A 21,588-nucleotide genomic window follows, 5' to 3' on the forward strand; every position below is an offset into this window, starting at 1 on the left:
ACCGCTGGAGTCCACATTCCCCGTGCAGAAAGCTGAATTTCTACATCATCTTGTTTGGAACCGGACAGAAAGAAGTGCAGTGCTCTCCTTTCCTCAGCTGTTTGTGAGATGAAACACTGGCACCGTAAGACATAATCCCTTCTGAAATCCCGCTCAGTGTTCTGGGCTGACAGACGTTAAGCCTCAGAGGAATCTCTATGGAGGCTACATTCAAACACTGCAGCACTAAAAAAACCCTGCTAATACTGTAATAATGCGTGTTACTGCCGCGGGGCCACTGTGTCACAGGAGCCCTGCATGGTGACAAGGCCAAGACGCTGTGCACCACTCACCACACAACCGAAGAAAAGGCAGAAGGACAGATGTTGATACTACTTCTATGACCACAATGACCAAAACGATGACCAGGTGCCTGAGAGGTGGGTGTTCGAAGGAGACTAATTTCAGTGAACAAGTGTGAGTCAGGTATTTTCCAGTTTCTCCACAGAGAAAGCCTGCTTCATCCACCTACCTCCTTAAGTGGTCGGGGTGGTCTGCACTGAGCTCTACGCCTCTGCAGCCACCCTCCTGTAGTACACCTGTGCCAGCGAGTAAAAGCAAATTCAGGTTCCTGTGCCTTCCCTGTAGATACACCTTGTTGCCCAGGGCAAAAACATCTCAGCTCACATCTCTCACACCACGGAGCAGCAACGGCCCCAGATGAACGGTCACCTCTCGGTTGGTGTCCTTGGTCACCTTGATGTGTGCTGCAGCAGAGCCACCCCGAGCGTGGGGGGTTGTTAGTGAGTGCAGCCTCCCTGCCGGAGCTCACGCCGAGCTGGGACGAGCCATCACTTACCCGGCCCCCTCATACATTTCTTTTCCTGCCAGCATTAAAATTGTCAGATTGGCATTTTCAGCATGACTCTGCCAAGATGAACTTGAACTACACACACATTTGTCTTCTTCACACCAGCGTGAATCTTCTTTCATTGCTTCCATGGTTGTTAATTCTTCTCCTCTGGGACTGTACCAGGATGGTCCTTTCTTCTCGGGGATAATCAGACTGTCAAACAGGATTCTAGAAAGGACACGCCGTTCCTGACGCACTTTAATTTTCTGTATTTCTCTATAATTGGGTATTCAGTCCCACTGGAGTAGAAAAAGGGCAGAAAAGAGTTCAAGGACAATTCTGTTTGTTTGTTTTTTAATGGCATTTGTAGGTGATGGTTAATCAGAAGCATGCTTCAGAACGTACAATTAAGAGGAATCCTAAAGACAAAGCCAACAAACGTTAAAGGAAGGAGCTGGAGGGAGCAGGAGAGAGACAAAAAGTATTCACTTGCAGTAAGTTGCTAAAGCAACTGTCAGAAAAGCAAAACTGGGGGGGCTGTAATGCAAAAGGCAGTGCCATAGGACAAACCTTCAAGGGCTGAAGACCCATCGAAGGAACGGCTCCCCTCAGCATCCCTTCAGACCTGTATCCCACTGGCAGCACAAGTCTCAGAACTATACTGGAGTATACAGGCACATACATACAACACTGCAGTACCTCCTGCTGTCTAGACTCAAGCATGGCACAATGCCTGCACATCAAAGGCAAGCATATTCTTCTTGGCTTTGGAACAAAAGGCATTTCCTGCCATGTCAGTCTTTTTTCCTCCACCTATATTGCACATAGAAACTCCAATGAAATGCAGCCACTTCTGGGAAGAGCAACACAAAACAACTGTTTATGTTTTTTTAAATAAGGGAAGGAAAACACTGGAGACTTTCCTTTTGACTACATCAGACACCACAACTAGATCTATCAAACAGCTATGTCTACAGGAAGCAAGAGCCCATAATTTACCATCTCACCTGAAAAACAGTTTTCAGCAGTATAAGGCTGCTAGCAACAGTGTCTGGCTGGTTTATTGGTAAATCGCAAGAGACACGAGAGAGAGCATCTTCAGCTGAAGCATCAATGCCAGACAATGATTTCTTCACAATCCTGTGCTCACAGCCTTGGAAAATTCTCTGGGCGCCCCAGCAGAATCAAACAAGATAAAGAGCAAGTGATTCAAGTAACGAGTAACAACAAGGCCTGGAAAAGACTGCCTCTTCATAGACAAATGTGATATCTGCAGTAATTAATAAGTGTGACAAGACAGAAAGGAGCTGAAGGTAAAGGGAGCACGAACAGGTTGCAGTTCAGATCTGATGAGGTTTAAAATTTCTACTCCCACTTTGGAAGTCACAAATTTTACTTTATTTATTTGCTTTAAGATGAACCTCCTCAGCACTCAGATCTGAGTTCAGCTTTTAATTTCATGAGAGGCAAAGGGGATTTGGGGTTAGAATTTTTGGACCAAGCACACCACAACTTTAAACAAGAGTTCAGTCTGACAAAATTCACCTGCTATATCGCGTGAGAAAATATTCATCATGAGGTCATCTTAAATTGGATCCTCCAAAAAGAAGTCATTCCTTCTGAGAAGAGCTTCTCTCAAAGCAGAGAACCAGAAGGAAATTCTGGCTGAAACCACATGGTGTACTCCGAGACCAGTTTTCTATTTTAATTAACGGGGCAGCTTCACAAGCCCATGTTCATTAGCAGTCCCTACTAATCCCCGCAGGACCTGCAACCAGATGCCAGTGTGTGGGATTATGAAACACAGCGCTGGCCCCCAGCAGCATTCCTGGTTTGTTTGTTTGTTTTTAAATTACAGTTCACCTAGAAACTTCAGCCATGATGAGGTCATCCCTGGGACAGACAGCATATAAACTATCCCCAGAAAGGAATTTCTTGCTCCAAAAGTGTTATAAACTCATAAATAAAGCACAGGAGAGGAATAAGAAATGATCTTTCAAGATCACACAGCAGCTCAGCGATACAACTGGATCCAAACCCAATTTTTCTGGCTCCCAGGCCGCAGCTCTGCCAACCAGATCAAAGAAAAGCATGCCAGTATTTTCACTCCCGTAATCCAGACATATGTTGCTAGCTAACGCTCCACAGCAGTGCAAATCAGTGTGCCCCCAAATAAATACCACCCCTACTGCACCAAGGTGCTGGAGCAAGGGCAGAAAATGCTCCCAAGCGTGCTGGCTTCTCGACGGCGTGGTGGAGAACAAGGCGTGGGGCAGGGCTTGCTCATGCACCCCCTGGGGATGCTGAGGGCACGCCACGGCAGCCTGGCTCACGTGTCACCGTGCCGGGCGGGCGCGAGGAGCTCTGCTGTCCTCTGTGGGGCTCCACAGCCAGGCAACGATCCCCCTCCCTGTTTTCATCCTGGTTACAGAAGGTGAAAGCGTGCTATTCCCAGCCACATTTATTTATCGCTTTGCTCAGGTCTCCATGGAAACAAGCCATGATATTACGGGCTGAAACGGGGAGGTCGGGAGGTCTGCAGAAGCTGCTGGGAGCCAGTGGCACGGAGCAGAACAAATGTGAAAACTAGAAAAGTGTAATTTCTCTGCACAGAGCAATGAAATAAGTGGCAGGAGAGTTGAAAAGCACTAAATGCGAGAGGCCTGAACTTAATACCACTTCAATTATTTAACAAGATTGTCTCATCTATGTATTTGGATGAGTATGATCATACCGCGGGACTACTGAGGTCGTCTCATCACTGCTTACAGCCAGCACTGGCGTATTGTATCTCTGCACCTACTGGGCTCCTCTGAATTGCTTTTTATCAGCCTTCCCTAGAAAAAATGAACAAGGAAAAAAAATCCCTGAAGCCAGATAGTCAGAGCTGAGCTTGATCCTACAGAAATCAGTGGCACGAGGTGAGCCCAGGCTCGGCTCTAAACAAATAAACACAGGCGACAGTGACAGCACAGAAACACAGCTAGGAAACACATGCCATGCGAGCCCGCAGCTCGCTTCGGGGATGGTTTGGCTAGGGACCAGAGCCAGACCATATGATTAGTTCAGTACTGTCAAACTCTCCTGAGCCATTGAAATGCCTAATTGTGAAGGGTGTGAAATCGTTTCCCTTATCCATTCTATAAGCACGAGAAATATTAAATTAAAAAGCGTACTTCAGCCAAGGACCACAGGAGATGGTAGGACACTACTGCAATGCATGGGCATCGGTGGTTCCCCCCTCCAGTATTTTACATTTCACTTACAGGATATGTCCATCATCCGCCCCCCAGGGTAAATGCATCCAACAGTTTTTTTTCAGCCGATGGAAAGAGTCGTTTGACTAGTTTCACCTGATCTCTTAACACCGAGCATAAACTATAGCCTTGATACAACCGCTTGTCTGAGCTACAAAATAGATTTTAGAGGGTGAGCCAACAAAAAACTGTGGTTATGAGAAGCAATTGTGATGCCTGGACAAGAATTCCTGCAATTCATCACTGCCGTAATTAAAAATAAAAACCCTACCTCCAAATCAGATTGTCTTTTGTGTGCCCGACTGAGGAGTGAAACAAGTTTGTGCATACCCTGCCATCACGTTACCTGTACCTTCTGTTTGCTAACTTCAATACATTCAGTTCCTGGAGTCTTTCGGTACAAGACCAAAGACCAGTTGAAGGAAAAACTTGCTGCTATATTTCACAAAATAAACACATGACAGTGGCAGACATTTTAAATATGTATTTGTTCATTTTGCCTTTGCTGCAGCAAGGCTTTTCCCACTGCACTGAACTGCAAAGTTTTTCAACAATTACCTAGCCAACATCCAAACTCTCTGAGTTGGAAAATTGCTAGTGATCTCACAGCAGACTGAAAAGACTCTCCATCTTTAATAACCAGGCCATTAAGAAAAGACACATTTTTCCCCAGGTTTGAAGTGCCAAGTTATTCAAAGTTGTCAGCTGGTGCAAAGAGAGCACTGGTACCTCAAGCTTAGAGAAGGAAACAGAGAACCTTCCTAGAGGCAGCCTATGAGACAACTTTTTTTTTTTTTTTTTTAATTATTATCATTTAATTTGGAACAACATGCAAGACTTGCAGGATGCATATGTACAGTCACAAAATTGCAAAATCACAGAATCACAGGGGTTGGAAAGGACCTCTGGGGATCATGGAGTCCAACCCTCCTGCTAAAAGCAGCTTCCCTAGTGTAGGATGAGCAGGAAAACATCCAGGTGGGTCTGGACATATTTCTATCTCCAGAGAAGGAGCCTCCACAACCTCTCCAGGCAGCCTGTTCCAGTGCTTTGTGACCTTCACTGTAAAGAAGTTCTTAGGCATGCTTGTGTGGAACTTGCTGTGTTGCACATTTTGGCCACTGCCCCTTGTCCCATCGCTGCACACCACTGGGAATAGCCTGCCCCCACCCACGTGCCTGCTGCACTTTAGATATTTATAAACATTGATCAAATCCCCTCTCAGTCTTCTCCAGGCTGAACAGACCCAGGTCTCTCAGCTTTTCCTCATAAAGGAGATGCTCCAGGCCCTCAATCATCTTTGTGGCCCTCCTCTGGACTCTCTAGAGGATCCCCATCTTTGATGAACTGGGGAGCCCAGAACTGGACACAGAACTCCAGGTGTGGGCTCACCCGAGCAGAGGGAGAGGATCACCTCTCTCAGCCTGCTGGCCACGGTCCTAATGCACCCCAGAATGCCACTGCCCTTCTTGGCCACAAGGGCACACTGCTGGCTGGTGGCCAGCCTGCTGCCCACCAGGACCCCCGGGGCCTTCTCTGCAGAGCTCAGAGATTCATATATAACCACCTATATGTGTATGAGAGCTGTATGTAGAACCACAGCAGCTCAGCCCCTAACCTGCACTGATGCCTGCAGTTATTCCTCCCCAACTGCAAGACTCTACACTTGCCCTTGTTGACCCTCATCAGGTTCCTCTTTGCCCAACACTTCAGCCTGTCCAGGTCTGTGCAAAGTGGCTTGTTTCTTTGTTTTCTAGCCAAAAATGAACAGGTGCTCTTACTGAGAACGTCCTGAATACAAGGAATTGTAAACGAGCTCTACCTCAGAAAGGGTTTGGGGACAGATTTTCAAAGGGCAGCTCTGCTATGTTTGCAGGCTATATGTAGGCATGCTTGTGAACTTCACCAGCACTTCCGAAATATCCACATGCAACCTGCTCTAACTGTAGACATGAGGGCTTCCTCAGGTCCAGGCATCACACCGACAGCAGCAGCTCTACTCACTCTGTGAGCAGCAGCAGTATACTCGGTGTTCTTTAAGCATGTCACGTATTTGCTTTTGAAGTTTTGGCCCCAAATATAGAAGTGATAAAGTCAATATCCAACAGCTTATCTTTAAGAATTTAAAACACAGAAGGCTACAAAAACAATTAAGAGTTTACACAGAAGATCTTGTGGCAAGTATTCACCTTCTAGAGTACACTATATCTTGAGTATGTGATCACGTACATTTAAAGGACATTACCCCTATGGGAAAGTCCCAAAGAATTTAACAAGATGTATAAACCCATTGACCATTTTAAATTATGCTCAGGAGTTCTGTACCAGATGAGATTTATACCAGCTTCATACCTTGTCCCTCTCATACCAACCTGTACTACAAACTTTGTGGAGCTGAGCCAGTGAGCTTGTACCATAAATACATCCTGAGGCAACACACCCACATTGCCCTACCAAAAAGAACAAAGAAAGAAATCGGAACTAATTAGTCTTGTAATGTGTCTGAGGCTAGATTTAGCGTCATTCAACAACCACAGGCAGCAGAGGAATGAAGAAAAATTGAGCCAATTTGTGGCTCAGTATTTATTAGCATTTAGATAATATGCCCCATCCATCATATACAAGGCATGTTTCAAAAGTACCAGTGCTCGTGCGTTCCGAGTGCCCAGAACCCTTGTAAATCGCCTTCCTCTGATCTTGCCGAGAATAAAACACATTCATCTGGATGCAGACACTGGGGGAGGACGTTTTTCTCTTGTGATGGAAATAAAGACTGATGATGCAAAGGAGTCATAAAAGTAAGAGGCTTCAGATTAAGACAGAAGCAATCCGCTCCTTTCTTGTGACATACATGTATGATTTACAAGCTGCCAAGTACAGCCGTGGGATTAAAATGGGAATAAAATCCCTGTTGACAATGACAGAGGCAATTAGAAAGTACCTAAAAATCTTCACCCAAGTTTGCTGCTTCGTTACCCAACCATTATTTTAGAGGCAGAAGAAAGGAACCCTGAGATTATGGAAATGGACAGGAGAGGTTCCAGAAAGGTAACCATTAAAAATCGTAGTAAAAAGTTTGATTCCTTCGTTTATCCTGAAGATAACTAACTGTAGAGAGCACCAGATTTATGAAGACCTGAACAAGATCCATTTCCAGATGTTGCAACCAGCCACCCCTGCAAGTCCCAAGCAGCCTGGATGAGTGCACAAGCCATTCAAAGTGCACTTTAATTTCTACAGGGCCATCACTTTGCAAGCAACAGGTTCTTCCATCATTTATTGCTCAGCATAGGGAAGGAGACAGAGGTACAGGTTCATGCCTTGACTGCAGTCTTGGAAAGCATTCTGCCTTTCTCCATTTCAAGTTTATTATCCAGGCATGCCCAAGACCAGACTCCCAGAAATCTCATCAATTTGTGACTCAATAAAACCCTGAGCACGTGACTGAAATCAAAGTGATAGAAAATTAAGCCTACACTTAGACACACTGATAAATCAAGGCCTATAAAAACTAAAAAACCAAATGAATCTTTTAAAGCAGACTTCTGCTTTGCTAAAGTTTTAATGAGTTTTGACCTTTCATCCCACTTCAGCATGGGAGACATTAAAAATGTTGTACAGCTTCCAGGAAGAGAAGCTTCCCTTTATTTAAGAAAGTAAATTGTTCTAGGTCCTAAGTAGATGTCAGTTTGAAAACAGTCAGGCTGTTTGGTATTTTAGCAGCTGTTAACTAAAAAAACAGAACAAAACAAAGCAACCCATTTCATTACGAGCATCCATCTGCAATGACCGTAAGTCAGTAATGGTGGTTAATTTATTAATGTAGCAGTGACACTGGACTTAGTATTCCTAGCACAGACACATAATGGCTCAAGTTTTTTGTTTATTTATTTGCATAATCTTTGGCAGCACGGTCAGGTTAAAAGATCTATTTCTGAGTAAAATTGCAATTCCTGGGCTGTAACCAGTGGATACAAATACCCAGTAATGCTGACAGAAGAATTAACTCATAAAACATATTTGACAAATAGATGAGCTTCAAACTCTCCAGTGGCTCAGGACTATAATGAGTAAGGAGGTTAGTAAATAGGAACATTTTAATTCAGGAACAATGACACGCAATTAATATCAGTGCCATATCCTGAAAACAATTACTGATATGCTGAACGAGCAGTTATATTTCCTGAGGCTTCTGTGCCAGCAAATATGAGGATGAAGCAGACTTAAAATAACAGGAAGCTGCAGATGCACAGAACTGTTTATTTAAAGTTCAGTATCTCCCCATTTCTCCCCACCATGTGCACACACACTCATAAGGTCATGTAATTGAAAGCACTGAGGCACTGCATCATCGCTGATTTCATTTACATGTACACGCACCCCACAAATCACCTCACCTCTACATTTTGAGTTCCTTAAAGGCATCTTAAATGTCAAAACTGTATCCAGGATAAAAGCTCCTGCATTCCTAGGCCGAGATCTGCTGTGCTTTTCCACAACCTCAGAAGCAGCAGGAATTAGCCCAGGCACAAGCAGGGACTCAGCTCACACCTTTTTCCATCCTGTTAAGCAGGTACCTGGCTCTGACACCCCTCATTCATTCAGCAACCCTCTCCTCCAACCCACAGCTACGTGGCTCAGCTACTCAACCACAGCGTCACCTCGCTGGGATGAGCTGCTAAAGCAGAAGAAGAAGCTGGGGGAGCTCTCACTGCCGTCCACCTCCCAGATTAACCACACAACACCAAATCCCTAAAGCCAGGTCACAGCGTTGCCACATCCTCAGCCCAAGCAGTGCTGCTGAGATCAAAACTCACTCTGTGGGTGGATTTCCTTCTCAGCAGCATGGGCAGGCACCACTCCTCCAGCCCACTGCCCTGCTCCCAGCTCCTGCTCAGGCTGCTCCTTCCAGCTTGGCTCTGACCCCTGGGGGGCACCTCCTTATCCCACTGATCCAGCCCAAGTGGCACCTAGGAAGGTGGCTTTCCTGCTGGCTTTCCTGCCTTGCTGCTGACCTGAGGAATGAAGGTTGCATGAGCCTTAGAGTTTACAAAGGTCTTACGTGGGGTGGAATGCGACAATTCTTAGAAATATTTAGAATAATTCTTGAAAGAGGAAATGAAAAGAGAATAGTGTATCCAAAATGAAGATGAGTCTCTGACAGTGAAGTGTAATAACTCGCCTTGGCATATGGCTAACAGCCTGGACTTAAAATACCCTTAAAAATGTTCCACCTGATCACTTCCACTTTTTAAAACATCAGTATCTTGATTGGCAGCATTACCTGAGGGTACTGGTTCCTCCCAGTACAGATGGCTGCTGCGAGGAATAAAGATTGCTACCAAGTCAATCACTACACTGCTCCCTGAAGTCTCAATCAGCTGGTACGACTCAGTCTGTTTTTCTAAACATATAATAAATAATGACCAACCTGCAATACTGTGGCAGAGATTCTTTCTTCTGCTGGCTATCTTCCTCTACCGTCTAGCCTGCTGGATCACCCAAAAAGCCCAGGCAAACGCATGGCTGAACTGCTGGATCCATCTCAAACTTGGGTCCTGGATAAAACATCATTTGATGCTTTACAGCTTGGGATCTTGCCACTTCTAGAGTGAAGTATGTGAGCATGAAAGTCTAGAACAAAAACCGAGCCTGACAGTAAAGGGCTTTCTCTGGGGAGAAACAACTCCCCAGCTGCTCATCTGCTGCACCTCGTGTCAGTGGGCTGTAACAAAGCCATGCCGAAACGGAACAGGGAGGAGAAGGTTGGCTGATTTCTTCAGTCTAGTTTGCAGATAAAGTTTCAGCCACACAAAAAATAGAATGTATACTCAAAAAAATACAATAAATGAAATACATATAGGTATATACAGTGCTCAGGAACAGTGCACAGTAAGCAGGTAATGATATAGCCATGCATAAAGCTAACAGGACTCTCTTCTCCAACCTCAGCCACCTCACACTATGGCACACCCCAGACTTAAAACTAAATATACATGGCATTTCAGGCTGGAACCCCAGCTCTGTACTGATTTTTTTAAAAGCCAGAAACCCTCCTTTAAACCTAAGCAGCAGGCAAAACAGCTGAACCAAACAAATGACTAACAGCATGCCCATTGCCAATGACAGCCAATATTGGAGGGGGCATGTGGGAATGACAGATGAGTGCTCTTTTCCAACCTAGACCCTCCTGAAAGCTCAATAAATTAGCAATTTTGTCAGTGGCAGCAGCAAGGCACCATGCATTCACAGTGACGGGTATAGGACAGGTAAAAGCATGTCCAGTGGCTCGTCTGGCAGAGCACACCAGGCCTGCTCCCTGCTACTGCCTTCACTTCACTTCCATCTGATGCCCCCGCTTCTTTCTGCCTTTCCCTTTGCTATTGCTCTCTCTGAATGTATTTCTGCATTGTTGCTACTTCTGGCGCAGCGTCTGCCTTCTGCTCACATTCCTACTTTGGTGATCGCACAGCCTTCGGATCCGCACCTGTGGCTCCGCAGCCTCTCCACCTGCCCCTGGCTTTCCGCAAGGAGCCACCCACACAGACGCAAGTGAGTAACGTCGTGGTGTGACAAGTCCTACGAGACCAGTGAAATGCAGGCGGGAGGCACAACGTTCAGGGTACCCGTCCCTGGAAAGCTGGAGTTGTGCAAGGCAGGGCATGAAAGAGAGCCAGGTGACTTGCTTGATGTAGTAGCATATCAGCCTGGCTAGATGTGAATCTGAAGTGTTTGCATTTTGTCTGAAAATGCTAAAACCTGTCATGGCCCCCGTCCTTGCTTACCCCCCAGCTGCTCAGCTCACAGGTCCAGCACACAATGCCTGCCTGCAGTTATAAGGCAGGCTGAGCCCAAGGACCCCATTTCCTCCCTGGGCCCTTCCTGAAGCGCCCGTAACAATGCTGTAGGGCAAGTGAAAACCTCATACTTACCTGAGCACCAAGCCTGGCCCATCCGCATGGAGAGCGGGTCCCTGCTGGCCCCGTGTCAGTCACCAGCACGTAGCCCGAGGTGCTCCCTCTGTGTGCCCCAAAGTTTACCAAAAGGTGTGCTTCAGGGTACATCTGAGAGCAGTGTGTTATGAGGGGACTTGGCACTCAAGCCCACAAGCTCACGTCCAAAATACAGCACCGATTTACCTCTTGTCTCTGCTGTGAGCCTGGGCTTAAATGCATGAAAAGCTTTTTTTCCCTTTATGATGAACGAGCACAAGTTTGTGTCTTCCTGCGTAAGGAACCACACGATGCCAGCTGTGAAGGACACCGTGTAATGTCTATAATCTCACACGCTGTATCATTGTTTTCTAAAATGTACCTAGCACGCATTGAAAAAACCTGTCAGGCATCTCACCTGAGCTAGGGGCTGACACTGTCCTGTATACCTGCTGCACTGCTGAGCCAACAGCAGGCTCACAACACGCTCTCAACTTCTATTCAATGGGAGGGAGCTGCAGATTATTGTTTCAAGGAAGGGTCGCGGTTCTTCCTGAATTACTGTATTTTTACTGGCACACAAGCAAACGTGTACCTCACAGGCTGTGAAAAGAAAAGAGCAGGAACGGCTCCATTAGGGAACGCAGGAGCCATTCAAGGTCTTCTCAAGATTAACGGCATTTTTATGGAGATTTAGTCGCCCGCCTTTCTGCTGATGCTTTCAATAGGGAGCCGCAGCAACTTGACTTAAAATCAAATGAAGCTACTTATATGCATAAAGTTAACCAACCACTTAATTAGTTTCCTAGTCAGTCTTTTTTCCTAAAATGAAAGAGGGGGAGGCATTCATGTTCATTTTTCGCACAATTAAAACCTTTTTTTTTTAAAGGAAGGATTGATATTTTGCTTTCTATTCAAAGGGAAGAGATCTGGTGTACAGAACCATGCCATCCTCTAAAAGAAATTTACTGCTCATCAAAATCACCCTGTATTTTAATATGCCTCTCTGAGCATCTCATTTCTTAGCTAACAGCTGTTTGCACCATGGGTAGACGGCATACTTTTGCACCGCAGCACATTTCTTCCGGTGTCTCCTTTTGAAGAAACAAAAGGAATAACAAGAAGATATCAAGGGGAAAATGGAGGAAGACAGCCACTCTGCAGGGCCTTGCTTGGGTGGAAAACAGTTATTTTATATGCTTTGATAAGAAGCGGCATCCCTACCATTTTACACCTCTTCCCTTTCTCAGCTACTCTGTCCCTTATTGCAAACTTCACAGCTAAAAGAGGGGAATTTTTCTCCCTTCCCAAGCACACCACCCCGAGGTTGGTCACCCAGGGCACCGATACACGCTTACACTCCTCCAGCCCATAAGGCTTCTCAGGCTGGCTTCACTCTTCGCTGTTTTTATATGTTATATCATCTTGAAAAATAGTATCTGGAGTTGTCATCTGGGTACGGGTTTGGCTTCTAAATGAAGGGGGTCCAAAATGCTGAAAAGCAGGGTTTGCCAAGGAGCCTTCCATCACAACACAGCTAGATATGGGCTGCTTAATAGGTTGGTTTTAGACCCGTTATAGCTCCGTACAATGTTATCCTATCTGTATCAGGATTCAATCATTTTGTAATCAAATGAAATTGAATGACTTGATTGTATCACATCACCTGACAGTCTTGGCTGGGCAGATAAGTGAACGTCAGCCCTATTACTGTTTGAGGATGAAGTGTCTCATTGTAAGAACCTGTCCTAATGCTTTGCCAGGGTTTACTGGCTATTGAGAAACAGATATCTCAAGGGGCTGAAAGGCTGCAGTCATCATTCTGGACAAGGAGAAGGAGACAAACGCGAGGCATTGCTCTGAACTCATTTCTCTCCTGTGGTCTCAGCTGTAGCTCTGGCAGATGACGGGGGAGAGAAGTTTGCAACATGTACAGACATTTCAATAGCTGTATCTGCCGCCTTACATCAGGAGATGATGCCAAGGTACAGTTATGTTATTTCGGTTCTAAAAGGTAGAAGAACGAGAGTTTTTCAGAACTTCCATGACTGCTAATCTTCAGTGCCTTCGTTATGCAATTCAGCACAAAGTGAAGAAAAAACTGATTTTCTCTGTTTCTGCCTCCCCAGAAATATCCATAGGAAATATCCAGGGAAAGGCATGGAAATCAATTGCTTTTTAATAGACTGAAGTAAAGACAGTGTGAACAAGGCTGCTTGCTTCCTGAACAAGTACCAGCAATTCATTACATGCTTTAGAATCTCCACCCTGCATGAATTCTGACTTTAATGTTTTTATCTGCCTTCTGATTAAACTTTAAGATACTCACGACTATCGTTTATTATCAGATTCCCCCTACAAGTATCTGGGAACCTCCCTCAGGTCTGAGAGGTTGCCCTAACATGGTCAGAGTGAAACACTCCTTTTGAAAAGGAGCATGGTGCAGCCCAGAAGCTTGGAAGTCTCGCATAATCTACTAAGCAGGCAGAGGAGTAAGCTACCTAGAAGGCCCTTGTCCACTGATTCCCAACTTCTCTTCTCATATCTTTATCTTCCTTCATCATCCTGCTATATTCTAGTATCTCCACTGGATCATTAAAACTTCCTAACACATGGATGGGAGGTAAGAAGCAAGAGATATCTCAACTTGTGAGAAAAGTCACAGGTACTCATGAAAACTCTTATACTCTTCAGAATTAAGACTACTGGTCTTGGATTAGCTTGAAGAAGGCAGATTTAGAAGGAAAAGAAAGAAAGAAAAAATAAAAAGGCAGGCAGAGGCTTACTTTGAGAGCCTGCTTTTTGCCTCACCTAAAGAGCCTAATCATTCTTCCAAGCTTAATAGAAGTACTCCTTACAGGGCAGCAAGAAGAGAATCTAGCACTAAATAGGTTGAAATCTGGGTTTTAGGTATGGCTACATGGTGAAAGGAGGATAAGATGACATAGTAGCACTTACCACGTAAGGTAATTAGGATTAAATGCTAATGGCATTCTCATGTGCGTTGTGACTGCAGCCAAGCAGTGCTTGGTCCATGGCGAGCTGCAGCAGACTGCAGTGGAGCAACAGCTGCAATTCACGTCGATGACTGCCTGAAAGAAGAAACCTTTAATTGCAAATGAATTAGTCACCTTTCCTCTTTCTATTATTTTAGAGTACTGTATAAGTTCTGCAGGAAATATACATGGGAAAAGTTAACACACCTTTTGCGTCATGACTTGTGCTAGCTAAAGATAACAGAGAGAGATGCCACTTCCTTCTGTCCCCATGTTTCGGGGTGGTGGCAGCCACTGTCAGGCAGAGGGCTGATGCAGACGTTTGTGTCGTTTTTCTGATAAGATCTGACAACATTAACAAGATTCAGGAACCACTAGTCATGGTGAAAGATCAGAAATGGCTTCGCTTTACTCCTGAATCCTGACAGGAAAAAACATGTTTAAGTACTGAGAGTGGCATATCAGAATGGGAGGAGGAAAGAAGAAAAAAAAAAGCCAGGGGAAAAAGCTAATTACAATCTGCAGCCAATTTGAAACACATCTCATGGCCTCACTATCAGCACTGTGATCAGACGTTTCACCCAACCCACAGTGCCTGATAAACACCAATATTCTGTTATTAACATACTGCCTTCCAGTATCTATTAATGCTTGTTAATGCTCCTTCAGAGGCTAGGAGAGCCCTCCCTGCGATAGTATTTTCCCCTATATCTGCATCTTTTCTTTTTCTTTCTTTCTTTTTTTTTTTTTTTTTGCCTCTGTGGTCCCACAGGAATCAAGCAGCAAGAGTTTCTTACTAACTCCTTTTGACATCTCTGATAAGGTTATCTGGGATCCTAATGGTACATCCTAAACTTAGATTCAAAAGCAGAAAATCATTAATGGCCTCCTGTGAGCAGTGGAGATTCTGCTCTTTTTAAGGCTTTAAAGTTCCCTGCCGTGGATTGAGCCAGTTTGGTCTTCTGACATGGCACAGCTGCCAATCATCACAGTCAGTGCCCTCACTAAGCAAGGCATTTCAGAAGCCACACGACCCAGCCAGACAAGACACTGAGCAGGAAAAGGCAACAAGTTGCTCAGATCTCCATGGCGTTATTAGGCACAGAGATGGGAGCCTGCATGCTCTCAGACATAGGCTGCTTTTCCCCCTACTCTTCACCTCTGCCTGAAAGGGAACATATCAACAAAGGGAAACTTTAGCAAGAGTTTAATCAAAGCTCCAGGCAAAAGGGCCAGAAGTCTGCCCATGTCTGTTGAAAGGCTGAGAAAACTTTAAGGTCTGCTGTCTGACAGCACTCACACTCATTATACTGCATTCTGGACTCGTTATTAGGCTAAAACGGAAGGTCCATTTCCACAAAGTGTAGGGCTGGGAAAGAGAAGAGAATCAGGCCCAGAGACTCTCCACACACCAGCTGTCCTTGTTTGCCGTTGGCTGTGTCGCTCCCCACGTGTGGCCTCTCCGCACACGTATCCAGGTTGGTCTGCTTGCGTCTGGCTCTTCGACAGCGGAGACACAGCACATTTCTCCTTTTTTGTCTGCAAAAACGATCATCAAATGAAAGCCAACATTCCTCCTGACAGGGTACCTGTGAGGATCAAAGGCAGACAGTTCATTTTCTCGAGCTGGTGTTTGAAGCAGAGAAAAAGGAGACAATCCTTGAGCAAAGTTGCTCTGCCTTCCACTCCTACCCCTCAGCTGGGATGATGGCTGAGATCAGGGAGGTGAAAAGGCTTCTGCTGCTGAGAAGGCTGCTGTCCTGCTCAGCAGCTGCTTAGCACTTCGTATACATGGCACAAGAAGCAGAACAGCATAGCAGCTATTCTGAAGGACCCCGTGTCTATTTAGTGGCAAAAAGCAGTACGTGGCCAGTCTCCACCCAGCCTGCAGAGAACACCATTCCCAATCACATCACAAACCGTAGGCGTCCACGTTCACTGTTCGCATGCTCATCCAGGTAGCATCCGCAGTAGGTACGGAGGGGTTTCTGAAGAGGAAGATTTTTACAGAAGGTATTTTTAAAGGCCTCTTTTTCTCCCATCAGATCTTGGCAGTCCAAGTGGGGAAGACAGCAAGAGAGGAGCGTGGAAAATGAAGAGGCAGGTAGCTTGAGAAGTGCTAAAATTGTAAGCAAGTAACTGTGAGGAAATAAAAGCTATAACTAAACGAAATTGTCTTTCAGGATTTGATGAGTTCTTGTCTGTGAATCTGACTGAATCTATTTAAAATATCAACTTTCATCCCAGTATATGAATTTCAGAGTTTGTAGGAGCTACTTCAGTGTACTCCATTAGTAAACACAGCTCATTAGGTCTGTAGGATTGGAAATGCCCAAGCACAGAAGTAATTGCACAGCAACTTTCCTTATAATGAGCAAATCAGGTTCCTTGACGAGACCGATGTCTCTGAGACCACCGGTATCATGAAACCTTGCCAGTAAATTAAAGAAAGCCATACTTACTCTGCTAGACTTGTGGGAAGCCATAGGATGGGTTTCTTTGTGTATGGTGTGCACTCTGGCATTCCCTGCAGCCTTGCACTGTAAGAACAGTTCACCACAGCAGAAAAGTGAGAGGAAAGCAATCACTACACTCAGTTTGTGTGCTCTGCTAAAAAGTAAACTAATGAAGCATAAAGCTGGCAACAATACCTAACCTCAAGACAAGAGTCCTCTGGAAAAAGATCTGGATCAGGTAATTAATGGGTATATCATAGTATAAATGGGCAAAAGGGCTAATTACATTTGTAAAACCAACCTCCATTCTGCTATTTTCTGATTGCCGAGTTCTTCAATTTGCAGCCTTTGTAACACTAGTTTAATGTAACTTTTTGTGTACAATAAAGAGCTTTCTTATTAGCTGTGCCTTGTCTAGTCTCTTACTTGCATGCCTGCCTGGATTGAGTCACAGTACAATGAGTCTCTTGCCTCCTGAAGTCATGTAATTATCTCAGGATCTTAAATTAAAAAATAGGGCTCTTGTAAACCTCTCTGCTCTAAAGAAAATATAAGTAGGCGCATCCAGTATAACCAGTGTATTTGTGTCTTTGGAGAGCCTGGAACAACAATTTTGAGAGACATCAAATGTCTTGTGTATCCTAATAGAAAACTAATTATTCTGGCAACTCTTTCAACACCACCGCATTAGGGAACTCTGTCATCCCAGTGGATATTTATGGGAGTAAGTACTTGGAGAAATCTTGCTGATGACCCTAGCTGTTATTACTTCTGCTTCTTCTAAAGATAAATCTTCCTGATCTTCCTGGGAGAATAAATGAACACAATGCTCAGAAGCACTCCGATCCCTGCCTTAATCCCCTGGCACGCTCTTCTGAGTCCAGATTTCCAGATGCCATCTGCTAATTTATGCCCTGTCTCCTTTGTCCTTGCCATAAGCTTTGTGGATACGAAGGGACTGAGGAACTACTTGAGCTCCTGCATTTGGAGTGTGCCTATTTGTAGAAGATGACACAACTAATTGCAGCGTGCTTCGGTAGCTCCTACCTCCAAGATTGTCCTCTGGAGTGTCAAGAGTACTCAGCAGCACCGAGAGCAAAGAACCGCAAAGAGAGAGGCTGCAGATGAGAGACTTCCAGTTATTTTTAAGCCATCTCTGACATACAGGCAGTTCATGTTTATGGAATATGGTGCAGGAGATATCTTAAAACCAAAATGCAATTCCAGCTATGCATATCCAGGACAAACCTGAAGTGAATGATACCCTCTAACTTCCTTCCAGGGCCATTTTAGTGGCAATCAGAGCAAGCATTTCCTGCAGAAACAGTTCATATGAAATTTATAAGCCTTCCCTTGGGGAGGAAACATCCATTTCCCCTTCTACCTGTCATTCTTCTTCGTTTATTGAATCAATAAGGCATGAAATTTGGCAGGCTTTAAGTAAAAAATGAGCTGTTCATATCAAAGAGAGCCTGGATGGATTAAAAAAAAAACCAAACTGCTAGAATCTACATCCAGTTAATAGGAATAAAAATAAATAGAAACAGAATCTAAATGTAAATGAACATTACATCACCACTGGCATTTAAGCTCATTTTCAAATACAGAATTAGAAACAGATTTAACTAGCTGAAACTTGCTGTGTGTTCATACACACAGAGCTGCTTTGGGGGGGACACAGGTCTGAACATTTTGTCTCTAAGTTCTGTTCCCCAAACAGCGCGTAACTGGAAATTCTTACTGCCAAGGAGGAAGAGGGATTATGCAGAAGGAACAAATCCCTACTTTCTGGTCAAAGGGATAACTAAGAGGTTAAGAGGATTGTAATTAACAAGCTCTTGTTTCCCTCTTACTTTGTAAGCTGTTGCAATATGACAGCCAGTGTGCCTGAGTTAGCCTTGCTGCTTCTGGACAGAGCCTGACTTTATCTGCTGGGCAGCACCTTCTGTGCCTCCAACCATTAATAGAGGTTTTCCACCAGCTCCGACGAGGGAGGCCCATTACTGCCATGTATTTGCATGATGAAGCTCCACCTGTCTGTCAATCTGTTGAGGGTAATTTCCCTGAAATTGGTAGCAGGAGGGCAGTGTCCTTTCTGTGGGGCAATCCTTGTGTAATCAAAGGCAGCCAGGGGGTCTGCAGCTGAGAGAAAACCTTCCAGCTCCATGGTGGGGTACTCTTCTGTCTGATGAGGCAGTTGAGTATCACACCACCGTGTCCTGCCTTCAGGGATGACAGCTGAGTCCTTGCTTGGCTTGCCTCTTTGCACCCTGAAAGTTCTCATCTCTTACCTCTGGAGATCATTGTTCAAATACCCATGCTTCCCTTCTTACATAAGGGAAGAAATCGCTGGTAGTTGCTCTAAGCTAATATTATCAGTAGGTCACTGCAGCTTTTCCGAGTGTTTTTGAGCTCCAAGGGCGTTTTTCAAAGATACCCATCCAGTTCTGTGCTCTAACTGCCAACCTGATGAATATAATTTTCCCCTACTCAAAGATGAGCCATTCTGTTCAACTACAAGCATGGGGTCCATCATTTAGATGAAGATGCAGTGATAATATCTGAGTCTGGTTCTTTTGAGCGTGACTGTGTCCCACACTGCCTATTAAAGAGCAAAGTTTAACGTTACTCTCACTCCCACTAATCCTTTTGTGTAATGTCACATTACGTATTCACTTCTACAGCTATTTTTGTAGTTCAAGGTCTTAACTTGCATCTTCCAGCTTCAATTTCCTTTGAAACTGCATGACATTCAGCAGTACAGATCTTCTTTACTAACACATAAATACACAGAATTAATTTTTTATCCCACTGAAATTACAACAACTACACATTTCTTTTCTTGGAGACACATTTGGTCAGAGATTTTTCAAGTTTAGGCAGACATGGCATAACAAGGGGGATATAATTTCTCCCTCCAGTCACTGCCACTGTAATAAGGCTGCAGACAGACCCCATACAGATCCTAGAACTCTGTGAAGTTCTTTTACTAGCCTTTATTCTGCCTGGTTGATTTTATTAGGATGTTAGCACAGAGTCACGCTGTAATCAGCAGGAAGGTCTTGTTTATTGCTAGCTTGTTTGAAGACAAGCAGAGCATATAGTCCCAATGAGGTAGGATCTAATTACTAAGGTTTTAAAGAAAAACCACAGTGATGAGATGGTGTATAAGGTACGGAAAACCACATGTAAGAAATCAAGACCTTGCTGGCTGTGCTGTTATTCATACAGAATCAATGTATTTTGTTGAAATACAGGACTAATTTTAATCTATTTTGTATTCCGATCAATTATCTTTGAAATTCTACAGCTTACTGTGATGACTGGAGAATACCTATTTATGAGTTGTTAATCTCTACTGACACAGAGATTTGTTCCTGGCACTCCACAGCTGCTCATACCAGTCTTCAAACTCACTCTTGAAGTGCAGGAAATGTATTCAATTGTCAGGTTCACCTCAAATGGCAGATACACATCGAGAGGCTTCCTACATTTACTGTTCTAAACAGATATGTTTCCTCTGGAGAAGAAATCTGTTTTGTGTTTGCTAGCTTCAGTTCAATTTACTCAACATCAGGCAGATTAAAGGTGAAAGCATATAATTTAATTCTAGCAAAGAAAAAGGTTAAACTTTAATTATTAAATAAGAAATGAGATTACAAAAAAAACAAACAAACAAACAAAAAAGTAATTTTAGCATCAAATTTCTTTCCCAGCTGACATCTCAAACCCTTGAGGCATGCACTAGCCATACAAACTCAAGGCACAATTTGCAAACTGAATATACACCACGAATACTCTCTCAGAGTAAGATCGTGCACCTGGACACCACTACAAAAGAAGAAACCTGCTTAATTTCTTCTCCCTTCTCTTGTTCAAAATGGCATTCACGTCCATTTACCTTGTCAACCTGGTGCATCTTTCCATTTGCTGGGGCAGAATGGCCCTTCCTGTACAGGACGTTTGGGGTGAAGCTTCTCTGAGATACCATTCAACGGCGTTCTTCTCATTTAAGCAGATTTCTTCTACCTTAAATGGCCTTTTGGCAGACCACAATATTTTGAAGACTGCCATGATAAAAATCATAAAAAGCACAACTCTGATAACATTGAACGATTCCACTAATCCCATATGACAATTCTGCCAAGATTGCAGCCCAGCAGGATTTCGGTTTCTCAGGAAGACTGCAGGATAAAACATTAATAAAATGGGAGACAAAGCAGGTTTTTCTCCTTCCTTTGGTCACTTTTAGGAGCTCATGCCATCACATTCATCTTTCACAGACCTGGACCTCATGGGTCAAAACCCTTTCCTTACAAAAGGCTTCTTCCTGGAAAACAAGTCAACTTCATCTGAGGGAAAGTGAGTCTCTAACAGAAAAAAAGAGTTATAGGAAATGATTCACCAGATGAGCTCACAGCTCATCTCCAGTGTTTTGTCCAGATGCTTGTCTCCAGCACCCTGTCTTCAGCAATGGAGCACTGACAGATGCTTCAGAATTTGAAAATTTTGGAATAATCTGCATAGACGTTAGTCATTTCACTAAGCCCTAACCAGGAATAATCACCACGTCCTCCCCAGGAGGAGCCTCTTCTCCTGGGATACTGGATGCCTTCCTCTGTGATCATCATTGTCTTTCATCACACCTTTTGATTTTGCTGCCTGACTTAACAGCTGTCTCTCTTTATCACTCTACAGAATAATGCTCAGGTCACTGAATCTTTTGGACTTATGGATACCATGCTCCACAGAGAGGAGCACTACATGTCCCTAAATTCAGATTAACTTCTACGGATACTGGGAGTTACACCGTGACTGCAGATCAGCAGCAGACGTGGTTAAACAGGCTGGATCTCTGGGCAGATAGCAGCTATGTACCCTAACAGTTAGTGAGGCAGATATGTTGGTGATACATCAGGGGATTAATCAATTATTTTTAAAAGGGCAAGCAATAAAATTGATGTCTATATGGATTTTTATCTTACTTTGATCTTTCTAATGTCACTATCTTGGATCACCTTGAGCTGGAAAGTTAAACCTTGCAGAGCTGGAAATATCCATAGAAACACTTGTGATGACAACTGTACGAATCACTATCTGTTTAAATTTCCTCCA

At 44.1% G+C, this 21,588-nt stretch overlaps 1 protein-coding gene across 1 annotated transcript in view; it reads right to left on the reverse strand.

Moving 5' to 3' along the window:
* LOC308177130 (uncharacterized protein) overlaps window positions 1-21,588 on the reverse strand; it is a 63,571-nt gene that overhangs the window by 24,077 nt on the left and 17,906 nt on the right. The window contains exons 6-11 of the mRNA XM_080553898.1: window positions 17,521-20,803; window positions 15,710-16,557; window positions 14,225-15,606; window positions 13,980-14,113; window positions 6,462-9,647; window positions 3,567-3,669 (exon numbers count right to left, since the gene is read on the reverse strand). The gene's annotated coding sequence lies outside the window, so the exon portion shown is untranslated. The remainder of the gene's footprint in view (window positions 1-3,566; window positions 3,670-6,461; window positions 9,648-13,979; window positions 14,114-14,224; window positions 15,607-15,709; window positions 16,558-17,520; window positions 20,804-21,588) is intronic.

The sequence above is a fragment of the Anser brachyrhynchus genome (assembly GCF_964034855.1).
Source record: "Anser brachyrhynchus genome assembly, chromosome: 13".
Lineage (NCBI taxonomy): Eukaryota > Metazoa > Chordata > Aves > Anseriformes > Anatidae > Anser > Anser brachyrhynchus.